The sequence below is a fragment of the Triticum dicoccoides genome, chromosome 4B (assembly GCF_002162155.2).
Source record: "Triticum dicoccoides isolate Atlit2015 ecotype Zavitan chromosome 4B, WEW_v2.0, whole genome shotgun sequence".
Classification (NCBI taxonomy): domain Eukaryota; kingdom Viridiplantae; phylum Streptophyta; class Magnoliopsida; order Poales; family Poaceae; genus Triticum; species Triticum dicoccoides.
Genome location: NC_041387.1, coordinates 222359365 through 222372944, shown reverse-complemented (window position 1 = coordinate 222372944; position 13580 = coordinate 222359365).

The following is a 13580-nucleotide window of genomic DNA, read 5'->3' as shown; positions in this document are numbered from 1 at the left end:
AGTACGGAGTCGAGCTCCTCTACCCAGTGCATGTTAGATTCCTTGAGGGACCGCAGTAGTTTGGGTTTGATGCCACTCATGATTAGACCATTTGCTCGCTTGACTTGACCGTTAGTTTGGGGGTGATAGACTGAAGCGTAGTCGAGCTTGATGCCCATGTTTTTGCACCAGAGTTTAACCTCGTCGGCCGTGAAATTCGTGCCGTTATCAGTGATGATGCTGTGGGGGATGCCAAAACGGTGTACTACCCCGGATATGAAGTCTATCACAGGTCCGGATTTTGCCGTTTTAACCGGCTTGGCTTCAATCCATTTGGTGAATTTGTCCACCATGACCAATAAGTATTTGTGCTTGTGGGTTCCCCCTTTAAGGGGTCCAACCATGTCAAGCCCCCAGACCGCGAACAGCCAGGTGATGGGTATAGTTTTGAGGGCGGTGGGTGGCATGTGGCTCTGATTAGCAAAGAGCTGGCAACCGACGCATCGTTGGACTAAGTCCTGAGCATCTGCCCGGGCTGTTGGCCAATAAAATCCTGTACGGAAGGCCTTGCCTACAAGGGCCCGGGCTTCGGCGTGGTGCCCGCTGAGTCCGGCGTGAATTTCAGCCAGGAGATTTCGCCCCTCCTCTTCAGAGATACACCTTTGAAGGACTCTGGTTGTGCTTTTCTTATAAAGTTCTCCCTCATGGACCTTGTAGGCTTTAGATCGCCGAACTATGCAGCGGGCCTCGTTTTGGTCTTCGGGAAGTTCCTGCCTAATTAAGTTGGCTAGGAATGGTTTCGTCCACGGGGCAATTACTGCCATTATTTCGTGGGCTGAAGGTGTTCTTTCATTGGCTGAGCCGTCGATTGTGTCAGAATTGTCTGAGTTAGGTGATGCAGCTGGCTCCGGATTGTTATTTCCGGACTCCTCTTCCCATAATACGGATGGCTTAAAGAGCCGTTCCAGGAAGATGTTTGGAGGGACGGCGTCACATTTTGCGCCGATACGTGCTAACACGTCTGCTACCCGGTTATTATCTCGGGCTACATGATGGAATTCGAGTCCTTCAAACCGAGCTGACATTTTTAGGACGGCGTTGCGGTAAGCTACCATTTTCGGATCTTTGGCGTCAAAGTCTCCATTTACTTGGGATATTGTGAGGTTTGAATCCCCGCGCACCTCTAGGCATTGAATGCCCATGGAGATTGCCATCCGGAGGCCGTGTAGAAGGGCCTCGTATTCGGCTGCGTTGTTGGAGTCCATGTACATTATTTGAAGTACGTATTGGATTGTGTCTCCAGTTGGGGACGTCAAGACGACGCCAGCCCCCAAGCCAGCCAACATTTTGGATCCGTCGAAATGCATGATCCAATTGGAGTACGCGCCGTACTCTTTAGGGAGTTCGGCTTCGGTCCATTCCGCGACGAAGTCAGCCAGGACTTGCGACTTTATAGCTCGCCGTGGTTTGTAGGTTATGTCAAATGGTAAGAGCTCAATGGCCCATTTTGCAATCCTGCCCGTTGCGTCACGATTGTTTATAATATCGTTGAGAGGTACTTCGGAGGCCACCGTTATGGAACACTCTTGAAAGTAGTGTCGCAGCTTCCGGGATGCCATGAACACCGCATACGCTATCTTTTGATAATGTGGGTACCGGGACTTGCATGGAGTTAAGACAGTGGATACGTAGTACACTGGTTTTTGAAGAGGGAATCTGTGCCCTTCTGTTTCTCGTTCGACGGCGAGTACCGCGCTGACAACTTGATGTGTTGCTACGATATATAATAACATAGGTTCGCCCAGGTTGGGCGCGGCCAGGAATGGATTTGTTGCCAGTATGGCCTTGATTTCTTCGAATCCGGCCGTGGCGGCATCTGTCCATTCGAAGTGTTCGGTGCGCCGGAGGAGGCGATAGAGGGGCAGAGCCTTTTCTCCCAAACGAGAGATGAAGCGGCTTAGAGCCGCTATGCATCCAGTTAGTATTTGTATTTGCTTGAGGTCTTTTGGGATATCCAATTGTGACAGAGCTCGGATCTTGGCTGGGTTTGCTTCAATTCCTCTACCGAATACAATGAAGCCCAAAAGCTTTCCGGCTGGTACTCCTAAGACACATTTTTCCGGGTTGAGCTTAATGTCATATGCTCGGAGGTTGTCAAATGTCACCCTCAAGTCGTCTACTAGAGTTTCGACGTGTTTGGTCTTGACGACCACATCGTCTACGTATGCCTCTACTGTTTTTCCTATCTGGGTAGCCAGACATGTCTGAATCATGCGCTGATATGTTGCGCCGGCGTTTTTGAGTCCGAAGGGCATTGTGCTGAAGCAGAATGGCCCATATGGAGTAATGAATGCCATTGCGGCCTGGTCTTTTTCTGCCATCTTGATTTGATGGTATCCGGAGTATGCATCGAGGAAGCACAATGAATCGTGCCCTGCGGTAGCATCGATGATTTGGTCGATGCGAGGGAGAGGGAAAGGGTCCTTTGGACAGGCCTTGTTAAGGTCTTTGAAATCGATGCAGAGGCGCCAGGATTTGTCCTTTTTTGGTACCATTACCAGGTTGGCTAGCCAGTCCGGATGTTTGATATCTCTGATGAATCCGGCTTCTAAGAGTTTGGCTAGCTCCTCTCCCATTGCCTGTCTTTTGGGATCGGAAAATCGCCGAAGAGCTTGTTTGACTGGCTAGAATCCTTTTAGGATATTTAGGCTGTGCTCTGCCAGCCTGCGTGGGATTCCTGGCATGTCTGAAGGGTGCCAGGCAAAAATGTCCCAATTTTCCCGAAGGAATTCTCGTAGTGCGGCTTCTACATCAGGATTTAATTGTGCCCCAATGGATGCCGTCTTTGTGGGGTCCGTTGGATGGACCTGAAATTTGACTATTTCGTCTGCTGGTTTAAAATAGGTGGACTTGGACCTCTTATCGAGTATCACATCGTCCCTATCCACCGTGGAGCGCAGCGCAGTTAATTCTTCTGCCGCTAGGGCTTCGGATAATGCCTCTAGGGCCAGTGCGGCTGTCTTATTTTTAGCGCGGAGTGCTGTATCTGGATCACTGGCGAGAGTGATTATTCCATTGGGTCCGGGCATTTTGAGCTTCATGTACCCGTAATGGGGTATAGCTTGGAAGATTGTGAATGCCCCTCGCCCTAGCAAGGCGTGATATCCGCTGCCGAATGGGGCCACTTGGAACGTGACCTCTTCGGACCTGTAATTGTCCGGCGAGCCGAACACTACATCTAGTGTGATTTTTCCTGTGCAGTGTACTTCTCGACTAGGGATTATTCCCCTGAAGGTTGTGCTGCTCCGCTCGATGCGGCTCCAATAAATTTCCATTTTTTGAAGGGTTTCTTCATAGATGAGGTTTAATCCGCTGCCGCCATCCATGAGTACCTTGGTAAGATGAAAGCCGTCCACTATCGGACTGAGGACCAATGCGGCTGGTGCTCTAGCTGTTCGGAATTTAGGTTCGTCGCTGGCATTGAAGGTGATAGCCGTGTCACTCCATGGATTTGTTGTTGCTACTTGGTAGACTTCGGCGAGGCTGCGGATTGTTCGTTTCCGCATGTTATTTGATGCGAAAGTCTCGAAGACTGTTAATACCGTACTGGTGCTGCTGGGCTGATTGCCCGGGGCTAAAAAGCCTTCGCCACTTTTGGCCACCTGCCATAATATCCAACATGCTCGAAGGCTATGTGTTGGAGTGGCGCCCTCCGTACTATGGATTTTGCAGGGTCCGTTGAGCCATCCCTCCATTACGGTTCCGTACCCTTTAGGGGGTTTTTGCTTTTTGTTTTTAACCTAGGTGCTTGAGTATGACGCACCCTTTTATTTCGGACTGGGGTTGTATTCAGGGCCAGATTGTCCCAAAACCTAGTTTCAGTTTTCCAGGCACTCTCCATCGCGCAGTATTTTTGTACAATGGTCGCTAGGTCGGCGAAGCGTGTAACTTCGCGACGACTGATGGCGTTTATGATTCCCTTGTCCGTGCAATTGTTGCAGAAGATTGAAATCGCGCTTTCTTCACGGCAGTCCTTTATCCTGTTCATAACCAGGAGGAATCTGGCCTAGTAATGATGTACTGTTTCATCGGGCTCTTACCGTATTTGAGATAGATCGCTTATGTTTGGGTGGGCGGGTGGAATCAAGTTCGGAACCCCGCCCGATCTGAGGCTCAAAGGCCAAGAAGCTTCCGGATTCGGAAGCTTGGTTTGCTGGATGCTTCCCAACAAATATGGTCCGATGCCTGACTTTAGGTTCAGTATTTGATTAGCGTTCGTCCCTCCGCGGGAATCCGGCATGGAGGGATCGGGAATCCGTACATAGTTGGTTTTTAACATAGAAGAAGAGTTGCCGCATTGCTCCTCTACCACAACAACGTGGTGGGTAACCTGGGGAGAGTTAATTTCTCTCAGATCGGTTTTAAGCCCAATCTGATCATAGTCGGTTGCGACTCCCAGGGTGGCGATGCGATCCAAGAGCTCGTTTACGGAGGAGGGCTCAATCGGATCTAGCTGCTCGGTGAATTCCGAGCTGACATGAAGATCGCTTTTAATGACCTGAGAGGTCATTGTCGGAGCGGTAGCCGAACAGGCGGTCAAAAGAAAACCGCCTAGCCGGATAGTCTGGCCGGCGGCCAAAGCTCCCTTGACGACGGTGCCATCTTTAAAGACGGGAAAAGGCATCCTTCCTGATGGTGACGGCACAGAGGAACTCTCAATGAAAGCACCAATGTTGGTGTCAAAACTGGCGGATCTCGAGTAGGGGGTCTCGAACTGTGCGTCTAGGAGGATGGTAACAGGAGACAAGGGACATGATGTTTTACCCTGGTTCGGGCCCTCTTGATGGAGGTAAAACCCTATGTCCTGCTTGATTAATATTGATGATGTGTGTTACAAGAGTGGATCTACCACGAGATCAAGGAGGCTAAACCCTAGAAGCTAGCCTATGGTACGATTGTTGTTCGTCCTATGGACTAAGGCCATCCGGTTTATATAGACACCGGAGAGGGATAGGGTTACACAAAGTCGGTTACAATGGTAGGAGATCTACATATCCGTATCGCCAAGCTTGCCTTCCACGCCAAGGAAAGTCCCATCCGGACACGAGACGAAGTCTTCAATCTTGTATCTTCATAGTCTTGGAGTCTGGCCGATGATGATAGTTCGGCTATCCGGACACCCCCTAGTCCGGAACTCCCTCAGGCGTAAGGTGGAGCAAGGGCGAGGAAGGAGAAGAAAAGGAGTAGCAGGAAGGAATGGACTGGAAGGGCTCGCGCCGTTCCGTACATATAGCCGGAGGAGGCCAACCGTCGGCCACCACGATCGCAGGTAATCATGACCCTTTTCTTGCATGCAGGGACTTGTCAAGTTGTGCAGTTGCCGAGGCATCATGGGGAAGCGGAGACGCCCATGTTCAATCAATCTCCACGTGGCGCCCAAGGCCGCAGGCTGTTGGGGCCCGTGGTGCTTCGCACTTGCCCCTTCGCTTCTCGGCTAAGCCAAGTCCGGGGGCGCCTTGGGCTCGGGGGCTACTGTCGGTGTTCTGGGAACGGGGGTCCCCAGACTTGCCTGCCTGCGGCGTGGCTCAAGTAGGGGCCCAACGCAGCCCAGCTTCATCAGTTCAAGCTCAAGACCGTCGCGAGGGGCCAAGCCTCGCAGGGCGGACGACAGGAAGCTTCCTCAGGAGCGGCCTCATCAGGCAGGCTCGCGAGGAGGCGGAGAGATCAAGGCAGGGCACATCGTGAGGAGCCCGTGACGCAAGCCATGACGATCGAGACCAGGCGGGCGCCGGCCTGCACATTGTCCTTGTTTCCCCTTCAGTGCAAAGGGGGCAAGCACAGACCAAGGCATCAGGCAAAGGTTACCGTTTCGGTGCAAGAAGACCAAGACCAGCAGAACGGAAGGATGGAGGTCATCGTGAAGCCCAGGACGGCGTCATCGTCAGAGCCTTTGGTAGCCGAAGTCCAACTTTAGTCAGGATAAGTGTACCAGATGTTCCTCTTCAAAATGGCCAATTGTTGGCGCCCTTCCCGCTCATTATTTGGGAAGAGGCCCAGGGCCTCCCTCTATAAATAGGACTAGCCACCACAGAGTAGGGGCATCTAGAAACGAATCGTTCAGAGAGAGAGAGAAGCGATCGAACTCACCCCAGCAGTTCATCGCACTAGCTCAAGAACAGCCCCTCGCGAGGCTGTTCTCCCTTTATATTGTTCATCATCAGCCCCTGAGGCAATCCACCAAACCACACACTGGAATAGGTTATTACACCACAATGGTGGCCTGAACCAGTATAAATCTCGTGTCCCTTGTGTGTTCTTCTTTCTAGCCTAGATCCTTTGCGATACTTCGAGACGTGAGCTGGTAGGGGAAAGATCTTCGCATGCACCCCAGTGTTCGAACCTCAAGGGTCTGCCGGAACCCAAAATCCGACAGTCCCTTTGGGTGCGAAAGAAGTCACCTCTAAGTTTATAATCCGCTTCTCCATGAGATTCTACCCACTTGCGGATATGATCATCATTTCTGTTTGTCATGTGAAGCTTTTGGTGATCCATGCTGAACTCAATCATGAGATGGATGATGTAGAATCCATCTTTCTTGCTTGGTTTTGGGACATGGATACAACAAAAGTTAGTTTTATGCGCGAAATCCATCTTCTTATTCCTTTGTTTCCTGATCTGTAGTTGGCCATCCCTAATGTTGAAGCCTTGGAGAGCATCATCTAGAATATTCATTATGTGGGTGTAGTCCTTCTCGTAGTTTCTGGTATGGTCCAAATACACGGTGTGGGAGACTCCCAGGTAAAGAACGATAAGGACGGTGCACCCGTTGCTGCAGGGAAAAAAGACACCTCAAATTATTCTCGATATGAGAGAGAAGGAATGATTGAAATGTACCGAGGGGTTGTTCGGAACTGACTTACGTTGGATGATAAGGCAGGAGAACAATTTCCTGGTCCTTATTCTGTACCATGAGGTTTTGGAGGTACTCCCTAGCAGTTTCACGCTCAAAGTTGCCGAGACTCAAGAAGGACTCATGCATGAAGTACGGATCCGCCACACAGATTTGAGAGACTTCTTCTCTCTTCATAACGGAGCTCATATGTAGCGCAAAAAGGCGGACGATTGTTAAATTGAGCCGCCTTGTTAGAAACATCTGTAAGATATGGTCAAACCACAGGAAGAACACCTCCGCAGGCCGTGTGTCGATGTAGCACTTCCCCTGAGGCACACGAGCCGCGTATGTCGGATATCCTGGATCCTTCGAGGCTAGTAGGCTTTTCTAAGTCGATAGCACATGGTCGTGGAGTCTCCTGAGATCCCTTGATAGAGCCTCCAGCGGTTTAGGCGCTAGCATCGGCTTGCCCGTGACATGGAACATGGTCGCTTCTTTCACGTGTACCTCTTTAGAATCCACCGTCTGGCTGCTATGTGCTCTGGCTTGTTTGCAGGCAACTGATTCTATCATCCCCGGTCTTATCCTCTCCTTTTTCTTGGGCACACCTTCCAGACCCTTCTTTAACCCCTGCCGCAGTGTTGTCGGGCTAAGCACTGTATGACCCCCGGCTAGTTGAGGTTGTGTTGAGCCCGCATATTTAGGCATTTCCTGTGAGGATTTCATGCATAGAGACTTCTTGCAATCCCTGCTAGGACGTTCCAACCCGGGCAGATCATCCATATCCTCATCAGCATGCTGATAGCCCATTTCTTCATATGGCTGACTCATCATATCTTAAGTCACTATCATAGGCGCCTATATTTAGGAATCCCATTGGGTCCTCCGTCTCCTCCATCTTACATGGATTTCGGTGCCGCTCCACTTACGTGGAGGTCCTCGATGCTCAGCGTGACCATGGAATAGATCTCCACGTTTTCTCCATGGGTCGTCCTTCTCGATCCATCTTTGATGCCACATGTACATGAGTTTCCCAAACCCGCCCTCTTTCCTTGACGTTAGGTGCTGAGACGTAGTATCATCCATGCACCGCATGCATCCGCAATATCCATGGCACACCTGTCCTACGACATATCCGTAACCGAGATAGTCGTGCACCGTCGTGATCAGCACGACTCTCATGGAGAAATAGATGCCTTTGATGGTGTCCCATGTCTTGGCCGGTGTTTGACATAATGTGTCTAACTCCTCTTGAAGTAACCCCAAATACAGATTATATTATTTCCCTATTGTTTCGGCCCTTGAATCAGCATGCTCATGTGAATATACTTCGACTTCATGCACAACCACGTGGGGAGGTTGTACATCCATACAAACACGGGCCATGGGCCATGGTTGGTGTTCTGGTTGCCAAATGGATTCATGCCATCGGTACAAGTGCCGACCACAATGTTCCTTGCATCATATTCGAAATACCGATAGAAGCCGTTCAACTCTCTCCACTAGCTTCCATCCTTGACGTGTCTCAGCTTCAGATCATCTCCATCGTCGGGCTTCTTCCTCTCCATATGCCAGCGCATGAGCTTTGCTTCCTTGGGATCTATGAAATACCGATGGAGACGGGGAGTGATCCGTAAGTACCATACAACTTTCTGGGGAGATTTCTTCCCGACTGAGGGAGTTCCGGAGTAGGGTTGTCCGTATAGCCGAACTATCATCATCGGCCGGACTCCAAGACTATGAAGATACAAGATTGAAGACTTCGTCCCGTGTCTAGATGGGACTTTCCTTGGCGTGGAAGGCAAGCTTGGCGATATAGATATGTAGATTTCCTACCATTGTAACTGACTCTGTGTAACCCTAACCCTCTCCGGTGTCTATATAAACCGGATGGCTTTAGTCCATAGGACGAACAAAAATCATACCATAGGCTAGCTTCTAGGGTTTAGCCTCCTTGATCTCGTGGTAGATCTACTCTTGTAACACACATCATCAATATTAATCAAGCAGGACGTAGGGTTTTACCTCCATCAAGAGGGCCCGGACTTGGGTAAAACATCGTGTCCCTTGTCTCCTGTTACCATCCGCCTAGACGCACAGTTTGGGACCCCCTACCCGAGATCCGCCGTTTTTGACACCGACACCGACCTTCTTGTATTGAGAAGCATTGCACACCGGACAACTTATTTTTTCTGCATGCTCCTTCCGATAAATTATGTAATCGTTGACGCATGCATGGTATTTACATGCAGCAGATAGAGAGAGCGCATGTTCTTCTTGGCCTCATCCACACTAGTAGGACATAGATTCCCCAAGGGAAGAACATCCTTTAGGTACTTGAGATGCTCATCGAGGCTAGTGTCGGTCCATTTGTTTTTAGCCTTCATCTTTAGGAGTTGGAGCATGAAACTCAAGTGGGTCACCTCAGGATTGCAACCATCATACAATGGAGCGTTCGAGTCTACCACTAGTTGCTACAGCTTACCCCCTCTCTAGAAGCAGCTCTCTTAGTACTCATCTCCTTGTGAAGCAGTGCTTGAACATGAGGGTCCTGCACGATTGAACTTAGTACCGAGGAACTCTGTGGCATGGAGTCCACGTTCTCTCTGCCGCCATGTCCGGCCCCTTCTCTGCCTTCATGTCCAGCCCCTTCTCCTCCGCCATGTCAGGCCCCTTCTCCGCCGCCATGTCCGGCCTTTTCCCCGCCGCCATTATCTATCATCTATTCGTCTTTCCCCGTGTCGTCAATGCCTGCCCCGTCGGCGTCCTCAACATCATCATCCTCATCTTCAATTATCCACTGAGTATAGTCATCCATGAAACCAGTCATGAGCAGGTGCGCTCCGACATGACCATTGTCGTAGGGGTCGAGCCAAACTATTCCTTTGCATCCTCGACACGGACATAAAACTCTGTCAGGTTATTTTCTTTCATATCCTGCACCACCGACCGCAACCACCTATCCACCATCGTTCCACTGACCATCATGAACGCCTGCATGGTAATAATAAAAAATTGATTATTAAAATGCGTGCATGCATCAAAGTCATACAAAAATTAGGCATGACCTTCCCAAAAAATAGGACATATAGAGTTTGCCCAAAATTCACTGAAACAGAAATAAATTGACATTTCGGCAAAACATAGGCAACTCAAGCACAATTCGGCGGCAACTCAAGCCACACACAGAATTTCCATCATATCACGCAATTATGTCATATCACACACATATACATATTTCCATTCTTGCAAAAGCACAAATTTTTAATCACCTATCTCGAGATCGAGCACGGTAATGATGATGTCGATCGATTGGTGTCACCACACACCTAGGGAATTATGAAAAGTGGGCAAAGCTTACTTCTTGAGATGGCTAGATCTAGTTAGGGAGGTACATATGTAACTTCATTAAATGGGTAGATCTACCAAGCTAGATGGGGAAGGAGATGACATTATCTAGTGGAGGAAGAGGAAAAAGAGAAAGGTGATGCATTAATGGATATGGTGTAAGTTAGCTAGGAGTAATAAAGAGAGAGAAAGGTAGGTAGAAGAAGGAGAGTAATGGGGGGGAGAAGTAGTGAGGAAGAAGCAAAGTGAGGGAGAGAGGAGGTGGGAGGTAGGGGAAAGTGAGGAAGAGAGGATGGGGGAGGGGGAAGGGGAGGGGAAAAGGTGATATATGTTGCGCCTTAGCAGTAGCGCTGGTCATAAACCGCGCTACTGCTATTAATGTAGCAGCAGCACGCTTATGTCTCACGTGTTACTGCTAAGTGGGTCCCGCCATGTGGCCAATTTCAAAGATAGCGACAATTATCATTAGCGTGTCCCAGAAAAAGCGTGCTATTACTATGACTTTATCAGCAGCGCGCTTATAAAGACCGCGCTACTGCTAAACCTAGGTTGGCGAGAACTGTCGATCGATTTTAGTAACAGCATGGTTCCGCCCAGCCGCGCTACTGCTAAGTTAGTAGCAGTAGCGCCTGTTTTTTTCCCGCGCTGCTAATTAGCAGTAGCGCCCCCCTGAACCGCTCTGCTGCTAAGATTCGATGTATAAGCTTTTCCCTATTAGTGGTGCATTGCACGGAACATCAAGATGCATTTTTTTACAAAACACCTGCTGTGATTGACCCATGCAAGAGTAATCCCATGTGTATGATGAGAGATAAGGTGAGGAGGAGTGGGGCATTGTGGTGACAGGTCGTCAAACTGGGCGGAGTCATGGGGATGGACGGAGCCGGCAGTGGCCACCATGCCAGATTGTTCCATAGACTTCCTTTCTTAATTTCTTAGCGATGAGGTCGTGGGAGATAAGGATGAACGAGGCAAGGCCTTACTTGCCAATGCGAAGAGGGGTGCGGGTATCTTTTTGCAAAATTGCGAGAGTTTCCTTCCTATCAGTCAGATATAGATCGGACGGCCTATTTTCAGGATGGCAGGCACACCATCATCACCAACTCTATTTTTTATCTAGGGACTAGGGACTAGCAATGTGTCCGTGCATTGCAACGGATCCAAAGTAGAATAATTCATGTTTACAAACTTGAAAGGAAAACACTCTAGTTTTGGCGCGCGCACGTGTTTGTGTTTGTGTGTGTGTTTGTGTGTATGTGTGTGTTTTTGTGTGCGTGTGTGTGTGCGCGTGTGAGTGTGAGGTTTCATTCTATATTCCTCGTGGCTATTTTGAAGAGGTGATGGAGGGATGTGATTTGTTTCAAGATATGAAGGGGTTTTCTGTTAATTGCAACAGAGAAGTGTGGTCATGTTGCAAAAATACCACAGCTTATCTCACATCCATTAGATGTGGATTTGATGGTTAGGAATGATAGAAGGTAGACACACCATCATCACCAACTTAGTCTTTTAACCTCGATACTAGGGAGTACTAGTAAGGACAACATCTACTGCTTCGTGTGCTACTATTGCGCTCCATTCGGCGGCGCAACATCCCCTATAGCCACTCCCTCCTGTGCTCCATTTGGCGGGCGTTACGTCCCCTACAACCACTCCCGTTTCATGGACAGCGTGGTCGATGCCTGCAAGGTGCCCTGTGTCTACAATAGTTTCGGCTGCGAGAGGTACGTCGACCAGCATTCGCTGGCGGAGCATAGTTCCAGATGCGCGCACGTGCCTTGCTACTACTATGAGTGCACGCCACCATTTGAGGGCTTGCCGACGAGCCTCCTGCATCACCTCACGGCATCATCCATCAATCACTACTGGCCCGCGGCGGTGAACATCAAGTATGAGACGTGTTACCCATTCACTATGCCGGCTCGCTGGAGGACCACCGCCGCCCGCTAGTCGTGGAGGAGGATGACAACATCTTCCTCTTGGCCGTGGGCACCGGCAAGGCCCATGCAGGCCGCCGCCCCATCTCCGTTGTGTGCATCAGGGGCAACACCGCTAACGCTGACACGAGGTCGGTGTACGGGTGCGTGCTCACTGTTACTACCCCTCCAAAGTATGAGGGCACCCACGCTGCCTCCATCACGCTGACTGGGACTGTGTCGAGCTGCTCTATTCCCGGCAATGTGGACATGGAAGACGCCTGGTGTGGTTTTCACCCCAAGATGATGCACGGGACTCTAAGGAGGTTTCCTAGTCATATGCATTACCAAGTCCACTGTTCATCATTAGTCTTTGCTCAATGTAATCCGTTGTCTAAGTATGTGGAGACTTCTTATTTATATAGTATAGAACCTTCCATGCATGATCTTTCTCTATTAGAGTATCGTGCTTGAATAAAAGTGTATGCATTTATGGTTTAGTCTAGAATCTTCCATGTATGCTTTTGCTCCATTAGAGTTCTCGCTTGCCATTTATGAGATTAATTGAGAATTTTTACTACAGTAATGGTGAAAGACTTATGATGAACCATTTCTTACATCTCCTCTGCCCCATCCAAGTCATCCTGATTTACTCCCTCCATCTAGGTGTATAATAGCATGGTTAATAGTATAGCCAACTTTTGACTATAAGAAAGTGTTATTTCATCTATAGCCAACATGTATAACAATTAGCTATAAGTATGTGCTACTTTATTAATACATGGCCCACTTTCCACTCTCACATAGTGCCTAGGAGCACGTGATGCAGCTGGGTCTTCCATGAGAGCCCACTTACATTCTCTCTCCTATCCTCTCTCCTCCAACTAAGCATTAGAAATATTAATTTACTTCTTACAACCTACTGACTGTACCTTATTGTAATCGCTCTAAGTCACCTTACGAAAACCAAATAATCCCAAAACACATAGGCGCGATGCATTAGTTCCCGCCTCATTTCTTGTTTCTTGACATATCAACCAATAAGAGATGCGGGGCGTCCATGTTTTCAATGACTCAAGACTACCAAACACGACATGCAGTGGTTAGTTCATTGCATGCAATGCTATTAGTTAGCAAATAGACATTAATTTCTCTCATTTTCCCCTCATTCTTGGTCACGGTGCGCAACTTAAGATGACTTATTCACCTGGACAAAGGGAGTACATTCATGGTGGTCTAGAAAAAATAAACAAAATCAATACTCAAAAACTAATTCTTAAAGATCATTTCTTGCAAAGAACAATAAGTATTATTTCTTCACAACTTTTGGATGCAGGTTGAGCAGTTGAATGCTTTTGTTTCAAAAAGATACCTTTTTTATCTATTTCACCCAGATGTTGTGAGCTCTAGAGAATAAATAATATCCAAAGAAACCTATCTATACT